Below are 17,148 nucleotides of genomic sequence, written 5' to 3' on the forward strand. Positions count from 1 at the left end.
GAATCAGGGTCAAATTTTCCCCAGATGTTGCAATTTCCCTATGATTGCTACCAGAAAATAAAGAAACTTTTATTGCCTTGTAGAGCAACATCCCATTTCTCCTCTGTTGTCCTCTGCAAGGAGAGTAGCACAGCAAGCAGCAAAACACAGCCATTGCCAAAAAAAAAAAAAAGGCCTAAGAAATGAGTCTCTCTATTCTGGCATAATAAGAAGACATTATGAGGCCCAGGATCACCTCAACCAGCTTGAAGCATCTTAATGAAGCACCTAATTTAGGTAGGTGTTTCTCTTTTGCTCTAGTTAATGGAGTAAGGAAGCTTTGAGAACAGAAGAGGAGACAACATTTTATAAATGCTTTTGCTTTATTTCTTTGCCCACCTGGGTTTTAAATTGCTTTTCAGGCTCTCCTAATGAGTGTTTCTCTGAATGTTTGCATGTCTTCTGTTTGCCCTCAATATGGGGAAAAGCTTAAGTCAATAAGTTTTTATTTGATTTGTAAATAATACCAGAGTGACACATTATCACAGATTCTCAGAACTCTGACTCCATGTCTTGTTCTCTAGATATGACATGCCAGAGACATCACCCAAGTAGGCTGCAAGGCACAGGGTAGGGGATGGAGATTAAAATAACTTTGAAAGACCATCTAGAACTTTATCCTGCACCTCTGTTTAGCCCACAAACCGTCAGGAGCTGGTGAAATAACTGCTTTGGACAGATAATAAAACATCCTCTAGCAAAACTAAGGTACTTAATATACTGCCCAAGTCAATTTCCCTTATTTCTGCTGTCCTCTTGCTTTTAATAATGGTTTAATGAAAAATTCAAAATTAATTGGAACTGGCATTAGACATTCATGTGTCCCAGTGAGGGTTTCACTGCTTCAATATTTCATAAGCTGACTTCACTGCTATGCTTCTCCTTATCCTGGCTTTCATAGGCTAGAATATCATCTCTTTTCATAAAATGAAGGGTCCCGATATGGGCGGATGGGGGTGCATGAGAAAAGTTTGCAACCACATCATAGGCAAAGAAATAAAAATAATAGCTGTGTGTTTTCTTTCTGCCACCATCCCCCCTTTCTATGTAATGATACACATCTGAGCCTTGACTGGAAAGAGCTGTCCTAAAAATAAACAGGAGCCGTCTGAAAGGTGTCTGAGGGAGGTATTTGGCAGCTGTCAGGCTGTCACGTATGCTAGAAGGATGGAGCTGATGGACTCGCTGACACCAGACGGGCTCTGCTGAAATGAAAATGCCTTATGCTTCCCTTGGCACTCACTGGGCAAATTCTGTTGGCCGGAGCCATCAGACCTCAGTGTGTCTGGGGCCTGATCCAGTTCTGGCTGCCGTCAATGAGAGTCTGCCCTTGGATGGCAGTGGGAATTGGATCAGACCCTTGCTTTACCCCTGAGACTCTGGCTTTACACCAGCGATGAATTTTGGCTCCCCAAGTGAATGTCACCCCAATGGAGACGGATACACCAGGCTCCAGGCTTGAAAGTTTCTGTAGGTCTCTGAAAATGAGACCTTTCACTGAGATGCCTAGATATGGGGACCAGAGCCTAACCTTTGACATTTTTTGTTCTAACAGCTTGGCACCACTCTGTGCCTCAGTTTCTCCTTCTCTAATAGGGGTGGTGGTGTCCTGTCTTCAAGAAGATTATTGACATATCTGTAGATCCAGGCATTTTTGAATGCTTCCAGACCATGACTGTGCCAAAAGCCGTTCCTATTTCCCACAAGGTGCTCAATGGACACGTGTTATACCATGCAGTAGTCACGAGATAAGCAAACAGAAACATGAAGGCATGACATGACTCATCTCAAGCCTTTGCAGCAACTCAGTGGCAGAGTGAGGACCCAGGAATCCCAGTCCCCACCAAAACAATCATACCTTTACAGTGACCGAATCTGGAAAGAAAATCTTGCTAGCAGAAATTTCGGTTCTTCTCAAGTGCACAGGGAAATCTCCATTGCCTGTTGTGTAACTGAAGATACTTGCTGCTGTTCTTGGCAGAGACATAATGTGCTGGGGAGGGAAAAAGAAGGAAGGTGTGAAGACAGGGTGGAAACCTCCTTGTTTCTCAATGGGAGAGCGGACACCTCTCTTGTTCTCAGTGGGCGCTGACTGCTGCCATATCTGAAAATCTGACAGTTTGGTTTGTTATCTAATGGGCGAGAGCAGCCCCTTTTTAGTGAAAAGCAGACTCTGAAGTCAACTATCTTGCAGTACTTTGGTCTGAAAATACTAATCTGTGTTGAGAAGAATGGACAAGGGAATTAATTCCTGTAATATGGGCTGCAGGAAATTACCTACAAGATAAGAGGGTGACTTGATCTTTTTGAGAAAAAAAAAATTACTTCCTTATCTTGATGATGTTTGCTCTGAAGTATCATCTTGTGACTGCCGGAGTCTGCCTTGCAGGATCATTCAATTACAGGCAGCTCCCGTGGCTGGCATCACTTCTTTCCTTTCAGAGGTATCGTTGTATTTACCAAAGTATTGCTTGTTCCTCTTGGTATTCTGAGGCCTCTGTTGTCACCTGTTTGTGTGGTGTGCCTGCAGCCCTGTGATGCTGTCCCTGCTCATGTGCTAGAGCAGGATACAACCGCTCCTTCAATTAGGCAGGGATCTGAAAGGAAGAGGAAATCAAGATGATGAACCAGTGAGGAGCACGTGTGAGTCAGTATTAGATATCTGATGGTATGACGAGCAATGAATGAGTCCTACCCCTTTTGGAGGGTCCCAGCCTGTTTGCCTACAATAACTATTCAGATATCCTAGGGGGAAACATTGGTGCACTGCACCAATGAGGGGTGTTCACACCAGCCAGGCTCTGTGTCTCCTTCAGGGTGCTCTGGCTCTCCCCCATGAGGAATTTTTCACTATGCAGAGTACTTTTCTCTTCTTCATTAAAATGGCCATGTTAAATAGCTATGAGGTTCCTCAATGCCTACTTTGTTGAACAGATCTACCCCACAGCTGGCAACTTTTTAGAGCAGAAGACATGAGGTTACTAACCCATTCATTTCTCACATGCACCCATGTTTCTAATGGTTATGGAGATGCAGCTTTAAAGTCCTCTGAAAGCCATTGGAATGAAGAGCACTTTGTGAAGACGTTGTAATTATTATGGGATTTAGGGGTGTGTGGAAATGATTCACGGAGATGTTTCCCAGCCAGCAGGCTCTTGGAGCCAGGTGAGCTCTTCCCTGGAATGTGAAGCATGCAGCACGGCAACTGGGAGGAACAGGTTTGGCAGGACATTTTAAGTTGTTCACGGCAGACATCCTCTTCAGAGCCACATCCCTGCTTTACCGACCTTCCAGCTGGATGTTCCTCTCTGCCACACTGGCCCTGGTGAGCTGGAAAGGATGGACACGCTGCGAAGGAGCCTTTCTCGCTGGAAGAGGTACCACATTAAGGTGCACCTGGCTGACGAGGACCTGATGATGCCCCTGACGGTCAAGCCCAGAGACACAGTGATGGACCTACGGGCTCACTTAGTACGGGAGGGTGTCACTTCCTGGAAGAAGACATTTTATTACAACTCCAGGCAGCTTGAGGAGCACGAGACTCTCAAAGAAGCCAATATCCAGAATGGCTCTGTCCTGCTTCTTGTCAGCAATAAAAGGTAGGCAAGGAGCTTGTCTGCAGCGGGGGCGGTGCAAAGGAAGGGGAATGCTCTGTGTATCTCAGCCCTTTGGGACACTTTCCTGTTGGGATTTGCAGAAAGCAGATCAGGAACTCAAACCCTGCAATTTCCAGCAGGCAGATTGAGATCCGAGGCTCTTCAGCTCCAGACATGCTGTGGTGTGAAATAAGGGGGTAAGAGGAGGAGGAAATCTTGTTGATGCTGCCTGTCCTGTCTCTGATCAGGTCTCACTTTCCCGGCTATTTGGCCAAGCACAGAGGGAGGGACAAGATGTGCAAAAGGGCAAGGGGGATTGTGCGATGTGGGGGAGTGCTCTGGGAGCCTCTCACTTGTCCTCATTCTTTCTTGTCATGTCTAGCTCTTGCCATTTCTTTTTAGTAGATACTTTCTGCAAGTATTTGGGGGTGGCGCAGTCCTGCTTTGACAGGGAAAAGCTGTGAGCCGCCAGCTTACAGCAAAGCACAATGAGTGCTGGACAGAGATGGCAAGAGGCTGCAGCTTCCCAAAATGTGGCCAGATTGCGGCAGAAAATACAGTGAGACTAGAGACTTCCAGGATAGCCAGTGCAAAGGAGATCAGTCAGGGCAAATATTATGTCCCAGTGGGAATGAAAGCTGAGATAATGGACCCGAGACCCACTGGCCCACAGTATAGTTTAGATTCAGTGGGGTGAATTTACGCTCAGCTGTGCTGTCTTTCCTAATGCCTGGCTTGTTGCTGCCAGCATGATTAATTCTGTTGAAGCACTTTGGGGATACCAAGTAGAAGAGGTGCACAACAGAGTATGGGTGTACTGCGTCTAATTCAGCTTTCTGAATCCTGAGCCCTCCGAGTTATGTGTCTATGCTGATCAGAGTTTCCTCTGCAGAAAAACCTGCACTAAAGACTTCAGTTCCTGATTATATGCCACATACTGGAATGGTCCTATTTTCCAGTCCAGAGGCAGTTTGAAATCTCACACAAAGAAGATTTAATAAAGCATTTACTTTCAGAGCTCAGCCAGACACAAGAGATTTCACATCGCTCAGCTAACTGCAAACCCCAAGTCACCCGCGGCCCCTTTCTCCAACATCTCATTTCAGCTCTCTGGTTAACTTGGCTTGGCTCCTCCTTTTCACCTTGTTTTTAATGGCAGGAGCATTTCTATTTGTTGTTGTTTCCAGTGTTTATTTTCCTAAATTGTACAGCCTGAATTTTCAAGAGTAAAAAAGGATTGAGGGACTCAGTTGATGGAGTGCACATATTGACACTCTTTTGACAGATGCCTGATTTCCATAACGTGCTATGCACCTTCCCACATGCTGCAAAAGCAGGGCATAACTGCAGCAATGCAAAAATCACCAGGAGATCCTGTCCCCAGTGTGCTGAGTTCAGGGTGCCTACTTGAAGTCACTAGCCGTTTTTGAAAATTTAGAGCCTTCTGCTGAAAGCTCCAGCTCAATTTTTGTGAGTACCTGAAAAAGGGAGTAGGATTTCTAATATTTTTCTCCTTGAATTTCATCAAAACCTTCCTGGCTCCTGAACAAGCACCTTTGTCCAATCTTGTATTCCTTTTCTCAGGGCTGGGTGCATTGTGGGGGGTGAACAGTCTCTCCCTGAAGTCACGTCTCTCCTTGAGTTCTTGGACACGAAGGATTATTGGGTTGTGACAACCGCAGCCACTCCCAAAGTATTTTGTGTGGCAGGAATGATAAATGCCCAGGTATGGGGGATACATTTCTCTAAAGGCTCATGGGGGTGACTGAGCTATCGTTGTAGCATGGTCCCTCTAGATATTTCTGAGACATGCTTGTGTGTGGCTTAGCAGCCATCACCCTGCTCAGTACATAGTCCTGGGTTGAGTGCAGCCTCTGTGACTCAGCTCCTTGCCAGATCCTCAGCATGCAGAGGACTTTTTTAGAGGGCTCTCTCTATCACTTAAACTGAGAGTTAGGAAATACAGAAGGCAGGTGCTGCATTGCAATTGAGATTACAGCACCATTTTGAGCCTTAAGATTATTTGGCCAGATCTTTAGGTATTATAAATCCATGTTGCTCCAATAGTGTCCGTGGAGATATGCCGGTCTGTATCAGCTGGGTAACAGTGTGCAACCTTGGGGAATAAGAGGAGAGTAGCCTACGCAGCATTAGGACTGCCTAGGAGCCACAGGAGCAGAGAGGAATAGAGAACATGGTGCTGAGTTTGACCAGCAGTCCTGAGGATTTAAGAGTTGGTTTTAGTATTTCACCGACTCAGTGAAGTATGGACCCTCTCCATCAAAGGTCAGCATGTGCTTCTTAAGTTCTCCCTGAAAATCTTGGTGTCTCCTACTTACACTTTTGTACTGAGATGCCAGCCAAGCAAAGCTATATTAATTCCAAAAGTGGAGTTGCTCTGATTGCCAAGGTCTGCAGCTCAGTGTCGTGCCTATAAATATTAATGGTCACTCTGTATGCTATGTGTTCCTACAAGAGGCTCACGGGACAGTTTACTTTGAACCAGAGAAAACATGAAAATGACCCTATTTTTCACCCCCCACCCCCCCTTAATGCCTTTGTAGATAATTGGCATTTAGCAAAGGCCAAGTCAGCATTTCCACTTCTTGCTCGTCTTTTCTGGGGTTTATAACTTAGTCATAAAAATTCACTTAAGGCTGCAGCTTGGGAAAGGGATCAGCATACCAGCTAATACTGAAAATTTATTTGGACCTTAGTGTTCAAAAGTTCGAGCAAGCCATTTTGGAGTTCAGTCAACATGACCTCTCGCCCTGGGAAAACACATGGGCAGCCCAGAACTGGGAATATCACATCCACTGAGGGTGCAATTCCCCCTTGTGCAGATTAATCACATTACTGCTGCACTGATTGAGACTACAATCCTGTTGCAGTAGAAGCTGAGCAAAGAACATGCTGAAAAACAGTTTCTGCCCTAGAGAGCTACATATTACAATAACATGGTTTGCAAGTGGGTAAAACAAGCAAAGCAAGACTTGAAATGTGAATAAACAAGCAGAGAGAGAAACCGCCCAGCCCAGTGGCCTTGGGCCAGCCTGTGGTGTTCAAGCCATCAGTGCCCAATGCAAGGAGACCACCAGCGAGTCTCAACATGAAAAGAGCAGCCATCCAGCACAGCTGCAACAACATCCACAAGGGCATGCAGCAGGCTGTCCCAAATGCCCGAGGTGTGATCAGTCCTGGTACTGTAGGCCACGCCATGGCAGAACCTGTTTGGCTCGCTCTGGAGGCGGTGCAGGGCCCCAGAGCCAGGTAGCTGCTCAGCTGGTCTGGTGGTGATGTGGGAGTTCCTGAAACTGGCATGACTCTTCCCGAGTTTTGTCTGCGAGCGAGCCGCCTGGATGCTCTTTGCCAGCTGCACACTGTGGAGCACCGACCAAAGAGGCCCCCACAGTGTAGTCAGCAGCAGTGGTGGATAGTGGGTGTATGGCATTAGCTGCTCCTTGTTGATAATTTGCTGGCTGCATTTTGATGCTAGGTGTTAGGTGGAGGGATATTGTCTTGAACTGGTGAATCCACCACTTAACCCATGAGCCATTTCAAATAGAGGATAGAAATGGGTGATCCAGATGTGCTGTGTGCCTGTTACTGACCGTTCCTAAGGATGTACAGCTCCAGCTGGCTCTGGATGCGGTATAAGCACAAGCACATTGACAGAGCCTTCACACTTGGTTTCAGGCTCCTTTCTTGTGCGGTCACCTCTAGCAGTCAGTCAAACAAGTGCTGTACTAATACATTAACCAGCACCATGACTGTTCTCTGTTACAATGTTGGAGTATTGCACTGCAGTTTTGGCCCAGTCCAGATGCATTTCAGGAGCTAGTATGGGCCAGGGACCGTTCCTTATGGGCTGTCTGGATGTCACCATGCAGATTTGGAGGGTAAGAATTTAATACGAAAACACTGGCCATTCGGTGCCAGCTGTCCTCTCAATGCAGAAGAAAGTCCCAGGCACATTTAATTTACTGGCATAGACTCAGCCACAGCACATGGGATCCCCTCAGTCTTTTAGAAGCTGAGATTCATTGAGGCCAAGCAGCTGTTATCATATATGGCTTGCCTGGAGAATGGAGTTCAATAAGTCATTGGTGAATAAGTTAAATAAAGTAGGTGTCGGCACTGAGTTTAGCAGAAGTCTATTATCTGGAATCTCTTGGTGTTGATTTTCTGGCCTGGAGTCACCTGAAAACATCTATCTCGGGGCATTAGCAGTTACCATAACAACTCATCTAGGAACAACTCCTGACAGCTTGAAGAGCAGGCCAAGGTCCCATGTGATGTACAAGCCACTCTTAGGTCAAGATAAGCATGTCCAGGATTCTCCCTCTTCTGCAATCTAGCCTCAGTGTCCCTGGTGAGTGCCAGTGCTTATACAAGCTTTAATATGCTTGGGACCCTGCTTTATCATTCAGAGGCTCTTCAGCCTAGCTTTCCAAAGGTCCATCCATTCAAGGAGCTACCTCCTGGCAGAATAACAAAACCATCCATCTTTGGGGAACCCAGCTAATTCCCTTATTGGCATTCAGCTTACAGTCTCTGATTTTTTGCCTCATAAATGAAAACTATGACTGAGCCACTTGCATAAGGTCCAGTTTAGCTGATGCTAAGGAACTACTGCCTACATTTGACTCCCGTGATGACATAAGGATCAATGTTTGACATAGACACTCGGCAGTGGCTCACTCCAGGCTTATATTACTCCACTATGCTGTCATCCCTCCTCACTCTCACTGGAATTGCCTAAGAAGCACTCACCAAGCAGAGCAGATGATGTTGGATCTCTAGAAAGAGAAACCAGAAAAATAATGGGATCTACAGTTTGACCCTGCATAGAAAGCCGATATTACAGCCCAGACATGAATTAAGTCCCTTACACTGGGTTTCAGTGTGATTTTGTGATGCCTGCTCCTTGCACTGACCTTCCAGCTCCTGGGGTTGCTCAGCAATTACTCCTCAGCATGGAGGGGAGACTTCGTTCCCATCCAGCTACTACAGACTTGCCCTGTTAAGCTTAGGCCTAACAGCAGGTTCCAAGGCATCTCACAGTAGGATAACGATCCTTTAAATATCACTGGGAGTCTCTCTTCTCAGGGAGAACTAATTAAGGTCTTCAGCACATGCTTAGACATATGTTGACCTGGTATGGCCTTAACAGGCCTGCTTTCATCTACTGGATAAATAACACTGGCTTAAAAAATATCCTCCTAGAGATGCGTTACTTAGGCAACAGCCAGGTGGGAGACTGACTTCATCTCTGTGGCTGAAGGTAGTATTTATGTGTATTACTCACGGGCCAAGCTCTCTGCTGGTGTAAACTCCTTGAAATCAGTTAAGTGATTTTTAAGTTCCGAAAGCACTGGTGCAGTTACTTCTGCTGACCTCTTGCAGCGTACAGGCCAGAAAGTGACACCTGTATTTAGCTCAGTTACTTACTGTTCAGCCCAAGAAGCTCATTTAACAAAAGCAGAGGGTTGCATCAGCGGAGAGCATGGTCCGTAGGATCTGAATTCCTCTCCTGTGCAGTTGCATGGGATTGCAGTAGATGAAACTGAGCTGATGTGTCCCATGAGGGGCCTGTCTTGGCTCTAGGCAAAGAATTAATGAATGGAAAGTATATTCTAAACCAGGTTCTTCTCTGGTGTGATATGGCACAGCTTCCTGGACTTCTCTGTAGTTGTGCTGATTTATACCATGTGAGGATTTTGCCCACTTGGGATAAATACCCTCTCCTGTGCCCTGGTGTTTTATGGGGCAGATGGGCTACAGGGTGGGCTCACAGCAAATCCTTGGCTATTACAAACCCCTGAAGTTTCAAGCGAGGAAGCAAGTGCTAGAATATGAATCCTCTTCTGGGTTTTGCAGAAAACCCAACCAGCGATTGGTATCAGTCTAAGTAGACTTGTTGTGTCCTTTGCTAGGACCCAGCAAAAAACCCCACCCCATAAACTTTGACCTTCTTTAAGTCCTGATGAAATGTTTGCAGCACAGTCTCAGTTTCTTGTCTGCATAATAGCAAAGAGCAATTCACAGGAATCAAAAGACTCAGCCCTGCACTTACTGGCTTGGCTGGGTGGGGTGGCTGCCTGGTAGAGCTGCTGCCTATGGGCCATGAGTATCTTGGTTGCAGTCCAAGGCATGATAACGAACTCTCTAAGCAAATGCTAGCCCTGAAGAGGTACCCCTAGAAACTTGCAAGACCTTCAGCCTCTGTTCTGGAGACCCCAGGGGGTAGCCCTAGATGATTTCTAAGGGTCTTCAGAAGAGTGACTAAGAACGTAATCCTACTTTTGCTAAGCTTAAGTCTTCTATGCAGGGTCTCTACCCCTGTCAGAAAATGTTTATGGAACCATAACCCCTGAAAACCACCATTTAGTGCTAATGCATGTGGGTGAGCATGTTTAGAGCAATTCAAGCTCTGTCTTATTGTAAACATCCTCAAAGTGGTCCTAAAGCTACAGGCTGCCCTGTTCCGAGATGAAAAATGGATTTCCAGGAGCATGCACTAAAGAGGGAGAGCCTTGCCTATGGGAAAAAGGCTTCCAGACAGTTGCAGGTTATCTGGAGGGTGAAGGCATCTTTTGCAGAAGGATAAATTGGTCTGAAACCCTGCAAGTAGCTTATCCTCAGCTGTATAGTGTGACTGAAAAAACAAAACAGTCAGAGGACCAGGTTTATATTCTCCCCATGCCAGGGTCAGTGCCTCCTTGGTCAAATGCCATTTTTGATTGCATGTCTACAGTGCTCCAAGTATTTGCCTCTTTCTTATTCAGATAATGCCAAAGAGCACAGCCAAGGCCATGAGAGATGGGGAGTGTGACAAGGGCTGAAGGGAAGCAGATGGAAGAGAGCTTGGCCGGGGAAAGGCAGCCCGGCCACCAGCGTTTGGTAAGTCCCTCCCTGCATGCCAGCTCAAGGACTGTTCAGAAAGCAGCTCCCAGTGTTTTCAGCACAGTACCCGTGAATAATTAACCCAAACAAAACAACAAATAACGTTTCCTCATCAGCATGCCATGTGGTCTCAGCTGCCAAAAGAGAAGCGTGGGTAAGACTGACTCAGCTCCTGAGGGCAGTGAATCACAGTGAATTGCCCATGAAAGGGTGACTTCTGCCTGGGTGATGAAGTGAGAAGGAGCTGAGGTGGACTTTGCTTAGGGCTCCAAATGGGGACATTGGACATCCGAGACTCCTTCCGACTCTCTCACAGGATTCCTCAGTAAGTTGCTGATCTTGGTCTTTGTTTTCCCATGTGTAAATCTGAGATAATTTATTCTTCCCTTTCTCCCACTCTTTGTCCAGCCAGCTGTAAGTGACTCAGGTTAGGGACTGTCTGGGCTCCTGAGCAGTTCCTATACAGCGGGGCCCTGATTTCTAGGTTGAAGGCTCAAATACAGCAAATAAGCGGTAAGCACGCTATAGACAGTCCTGGAGCTTGACAGCCCTTATATATCTAAAGGACAGAGACTGGTTGGTCACTGTTATGGTGACTACCTCACCTGACATTAGGGACCCATTGTTACACCAAAACTGCCTTATTTTTGAGCCAGGGTTTATAAGGCAACGAGCCTTCTTGTGTTGTTCTTTCATCTGTGGGCCAGTCCCCGTGCTCCAATAACTTCTGAACCAGCTGACCTGATTCAACCCAGTTTGATGGAAAGATAGAGGTCTCACTGACCCAAGATTCCTGCAATTTTCCTGAAAAAACAGCAGCTGGATAGAAGAGAGATATTTAAGTTAATATCCTACTGAAGGAAAGGTAATTACACCTCTTGCTCCTTATCTATTTTGAGATGCAGCAGCCAGGTGACCAGCTGGCATTTAGATACTGGCTGGTCAATCAGTACCTGCCTAGCTTCAAACAAGCTACTGCACTTGCTGCCCCTTGCCTGCAAAGCAAGAAGCTGTTGGAAGAGCTGAGGACTTTGCTGGGGAGGTCTGGAGGGGATAAGGGTGCCCTGGGGATATTACAGTGAGCTGGGAGCACCAAGAAAGGAAGAAATAAAAGTCAGTTGTAATACACAAATCAGAAGGAGAACGGGTTTCACCAGTTCCCTTGCTCACAGAACAACTTGATTTTTAGGTTCAAACTTATTTTCAGGACAAAATGGATGTTTCTTTAACCACTTTCCCCAGAAAATTTCAACGACTGGCAACTGCCTTACCAAACCCTCCAAACCTGCATTTTCTGTTTTTCAACTGAAAGACATGCCTTTCTGGACTTTTTTGGCAATAAGAAAACATTTGATTCTTTTTTCCAACAAAAGCATTTGAAGAAATGCCATGGAAATGGAGTTTCTCATTTTCCAGGTTTTGGTTTTTTTCCTAGGAACAAAAATATTTCCCCAAGTACTTCCTTGTACTTTGCACAGAAAGAGATTCTGAGACAGACAAAGATGTGAACATAGTCACAGCTGAAGATCTTTCAGTCCAAGCAACTGAGATGGACAAAGAGTGGGATTGGACTAAGCGTGGGAAGAAGGAATGTGACTTTTCCAAGGTCAACCAACAAGCTAGGCACACAGTGGAGAGTGTGCTGGCACTGTTGGGTCAGCATTTCTGCCACTTGACCATGCGGCGCCTTTGCGTGTCTGTCTGTCCTGAAATAATGAGTTTCCTGGAGCAGAGCCAGTACTTTCCTGAGTGATTGGAAAGTGCCTCACGCAGCCCTAGGTGCAGTCATAAATAATAATATAAATGATAATAATAATATTAAAGTGGAGGCATGCCACTGTAGATGGGACACACTCAGCAACAGAGTCCTAAATCTCTGCCCCTCTTCTAGTAAAAGGTACAGTTTGCCTCACCAAGCCTGGGAGACCAGTATTTACTTCTCTGGACCTGATAATCACAGTCTTTTGCACTGCAAAAGGCAAACTGACCCAAGTTGAATTAGGTCCAGTATCTACTCTAACACCTCATGCCTGTAGCTGGCAGCTCTGGTCAGCTCTGGAAGGCTTTTTGCAGCTCAGGGGGATATCTGGAAAGAGTAAATTAACTGTGGTGGTGTGGCGAGCTGCTTGGACTAATGTTTTTTTCAGAGATAGGCTTTGATTGACACTTCAAATCTGCCTGACAATCTTTTATTCTAAGTGCAGTTGCTGCCTTTTTTCAGAGCAGGAAGAGCTGGCTTGGTTGCTGTCCTTCAAATGATGGATCTTATCACATGGGAAAAAGAAGAAATAAAAAAGCAAACTACCTGGAAACAGCCATAGGTACAGCATAAAAAGAGGTAAAACTAACTGGATCTATTTGAGGTATTTCTGTTTTTTCCCTCTATGCCATAATCCAATGCAAGATATACGAGAAAAGAAGCTATGCTCTGAGGAACAAGAGCTGACTGTTTTCTTTCTTTACTTCACTGTTCATTATGTTGTTGTTTTCATTCAAGAGATTTTAAATGCTTTGCAGATAGGACTGTGCCACCTTCCAGTGACTCGCAAGTCAGTGGGACAACCCTTTTACTCACTTGTTCTACACTGCCACTTCTACTGCCTGTCCTCCCCATGCTGCCTCTTACTCCTTAGTTTCAGGCATCCTTAATGCTTACTAAATACTGGGATCGCACCATTCAGCTGCTCACAGAAGAGGTAACAGCCACTTTTTACAATGTAGTTTAGACATTTGGGGTTTACCTGAGTCTGGCCAAGAAGAAGGTCAGGTCTCCAAACAGGCAGAGGCATGCTTCGAATCCTCTTCTGGACACCCACTTAGGTGGCAAAATAGATATCTTGTTTGAGATGTCCTGTCTCTCCTCGCTTGTCTAGGTCCATCAAAAAACAGCCAGGCTCTTTAGACTGCAGCGTGTAGGGCTGTTGTATGTCCAAATACCAGGAAAGATGCTGACAGTAAGAACTGCTCTGAAATGGATGTTTCCCTTGTTCTCTGTGAACATAGGTGTGGACAAGACCAAAGACCAAAGCCGAAAGGTGTGTAAGCTCCCTCCTGTCTGCGTGCCAGCCTGGGCATATTGCAAGATGGAGACGTTTGCAACTTCGCATGCTGCATTATGGATGGGATTTCTTCTTGTCAGGAGTGTTTATCTTTGGGATCCTGCTATTGATGGGGCATCACAGACAGGATTACCAAAACCACTGCTTGCTGCTTTCACCTCCACCTTAGAGCCGCAGCCAGGCCTTCCCAGCCAGCTCCTTCTGCTGCATTCACCTCCACCTTAGAGCTGCAGCCAGGCCTTCCCAGCCAGCTCCTTCTCCTGAGCTTCATGAGCAGAAGACAAGCCCAGGCAGGCCATCTCTGCCAGCTACTGGGCTTCAACAAGGCAGCTCAGGCTGAGGCATGTTTCAGCGGCTCTTCTGTGCTTCTCCTGTACCCAAGTCGTGGATGCATCAAGTGCTGGCAGCTTTCCTCAGCACTAAATTTACTTTTAAAAGTTACATCAGTGTTGTACCCAGAGGGAATGGAGGAACAGATGCAGCCTGTGAAGTCTGGCTTTAATTCACCTGCCTCATTTAATTTCCTGCCCTGCCTTCTAATCAATGAGTCTGCACTAGCAGCCCTGGGAATACAGAGGTTTTTTCATATACAGGAGAATTCAACACAGTGGCTGTGCTGGCTGAGCTCTCAGGGTCTCAAGCAGGCTGTATCACATCTCCTTTGAGGCTGCTTCCTTATGGATTTCCCTCCCCTAGAAGCACTTATACACATTCTCTGATCCATGGCAGCTGTACCACATTTCCTTGCAGGGGCTTGTTGGCACAGGGCAGCTGTGCCACATTAGCCTCTCTTAGTCAGGCCGGCTGTGTGGCATTCCCTCCTGGAAGTGCTCTCCTTCCAGGTGTTCCTGGTTTTTAGCCATGTGGCTTTCTTTTCAGGGCCACACGCTGCTTTCTGGGGCTCTGTCCCCATGGTGGCTCTGCCATGCTACCTCAGACAGGCTGCTGAAGCCAAATGTGCCTCATTACCTCCCAGGGGCTCCCAGCAACATTGCAGGACCAGTGATGCTTCTCAGGGGCCGTGCCGATGCTCCCTCGCAGGGTGTCAGGCCATCGTGCCATACTGGCCCTGTGGTGTGTCACTTCCCAGGTGTCCTTTCACCAAGGACAGTAGCACCACATCACCTCAAAGATGCTTTCAGGACTACATTGCCTCAGACACTCAGGGCTATCAGGAAGCCCCAGTCAGTGGCACTTTTACTTTGGTTAAGCAGACTCCCACTGTCCTGTTTTTTTTTTTTTTAAGCTCATGTTAATTCCAGGCAGTGCTGCCCAGTTGCTTAATCAGCCGGTGTCAAAACCTTGGGAGACAGGAAGGCTGGTAGCACCTATTTTGCTGCTTTACCTCACGCATGATAATCTGTATCAGATTGCTCTTTGCCTGCTAAAATGGACAATTAGGATCCAGTTGTAATGCAAATTGCACAGTGGAATAAAAACCGTGGGGAACAAAATCACAAATAAGTATTTATGTCAGCCTTTGTTACCGAGTGATGGGTCCCGCTCAGTTACTGCTCGCTGTGAAGCATCAGACAGAAGAGAACCTGGTGTGCCTTTGTGTTTTATAGGCATGAGCTGCCGAGCTGCTCTGTAAGACTGCCTTTAGGCACTCGCAGGCCCCGATAATGTGTATGTGTGCAAACCTAACAGACAGATTGCCGCCTACACTGGAAATTTGATGATTGCCTTGTTTTTTCAAGGCTCTGTTTTATATACTGCAGGCCAAACCCATGGGTAATTTCCAGTCTCTCTGCACAGGGCTGAGATGACGTGGTGAGAGAAGCGTAGAGATGCTGAAATTTCAATCTGCCACATAATGTGCTCCTAATACTGATAGCCTTGTAAGTGTGGTGTTGTCATTGGTGTCGTTGCTGTTGTTCTTGTAATTGTTGTCTTCCCGTGTTTGGTGCTAAATGTTGTAAATTAAGAGAAATATTTAAATTTGTAAAGGAACCTAAAGTTAGTGTGGAATTAAACACATAGGAGTCCTGCATATGCAAATGGAATAGGTAGGTCTTCATTTAAAATGGCAAGCCACATCAACGTAAAGTGATATGCTGCTGATGTAGCTGCTTTTACTACATATCAGCTTTGCATCTCCCCAGGGCCTGGGTAACAAAGAATCAAGCTGCATGTTTTCACAGCAAAACTCATCGTTGAGAACTAAGGTGGAATATCCAGGCTTATAAAGCGTTATAGCTGGCAGTCAGGAGGCAAACGTTTTAAGGGTTAGCTGGGCTTGTACAATACCTGTAAGATCCAGAGTGAGAGCAATGCCTGTTCAGGTCCCATTGAAATGGTGGCTTCTAGAGGACAGCAAGGAACAAGAAAGAGTGAGAGGCTGTGAAGCCAGACGGATGAGCTGAGTTCAAAGTCCTCCTAGAAGCTATGGCAACATAGCTTGTATATCTACTCAGAAAAGCCTTTGCAACTACCATAAATGACTCTAAATGGCCTTATTTTCCCGCTAGCAGTGAAATAAGCAGCTTCAATGGGAAGGAGTAAATCCATTTGATTGCACATGTTACCGGGAATAACCCTCTTATTAGTTATTAGTAATAACCCAATCTATCGCTAGCAGCGTGGCCACCAAAACAGACAGCCTTATCTGCCAGAGAATCATTGTATTGCTTCTAACGTTTCCAATTACAACTGAACAAGGGGAGTCGGAAGGGCCTCAAGGGAAGAAGCTCTGTAGGAAGCAAAAGGCAACATGGAGAACTTGGGTTATAAGCAACGTGTGTGACAAATGAAATATATCAGGGCCAATATATCTTTTGAGGAAGACTTCTGCCAGGCAAGGCTGAGCTCTTTCCGTTCCTGACTTTCTTCTAAGCCAATGCATGGTATTGGTATGTTAGGTCATGAGGTGTTGGCTTGTTAGCTCATCTTCTGAAGGAAAGAGGGGCTTCTATACCTTGGGTGTGTGAAGCAGCAGCTGTCAAACTCACGGCTCCAGTCCAGGGTTTAGATGAAAATTCTCCATTGAAATCGATGGCAAAGCAGCTGATCACTTCACTACGGCAGGGGTGTTCTCACATGGCAGTGCCCTGGGAAATGCTCACTTGGAATAGAGCAGATTCTGCTCTCATCTATGCAATTATAAATCCACTGTAGCTCCATTTGAAACAACTGTTTTCATCCAATGCAAATGAGATCAAGATCTGGCCCAGGCTGTTTTTGTACACAATGGAAACTGACTGAAGTATGGAAAACAGGAAACAAATCTAATGTAAATCTAAATGGAAATATGCTCTCTGTTACATCAGAATAAATTGGAAGCAAGTCTGTTGATTCTAATGGAATTCACCTGGATTTACACCAGACTGTGGCTCAGCATTTGTCAGTTGGCTGCACACTGGCATCAAAACGCAAACCATGCTACCTCATCTGAATAGCTTTGAACAATTCCTTCCTTTTCCTTTACAGTTAAGCAATTGCCTCTGCATCCTGATAGCTGATTAGCCTTTTCAAACAAATATACCCCTGCAAACAGAGATCAACAAATGAGCCCTGCTCTCGCTAGCATTTTCAGAATCTAAATGATG

General features: G+C 45.9%; 1 long non-coding RNA gene across 1 annotated transcript; it reads left to right on the plus strand.

Annotated features, from left to right (window-relative positions):
- Window positions 1-3,331: 3,331 nt before the first annotated feature.
- LOC103902929 lies at window positions 3,332-10,847 on the plus strand. The gene is made up of 2 exons (XR_657814.1): window positions 3,332-3,638; window positions 10,424-10,847. It is a non-coding gene; the product is annotated as an uncharacterized LOC103902929 (long non-coding RNA).
- The last annotated feature ends 6,301 nt before the right edge of the window (window positions 10,848-17,148 follow it).

This window comes from Aptenodytes forsteri, unplaced genomic scaffold (genome assembly GCF_000699145.1).
Source record: "Aptenodytes forsteri isolate BGI_AS27 unplaced genomic scaffold, ASM69914v1 Scaffold471, whole genome shotgun sequence".
Lineage (NCBI taxonomy): Eukaryota > Metazoa > Chordata > Aves > Sphenisciformes > Spheniscidae > Aptenodytes > Aptenodytes forsteri.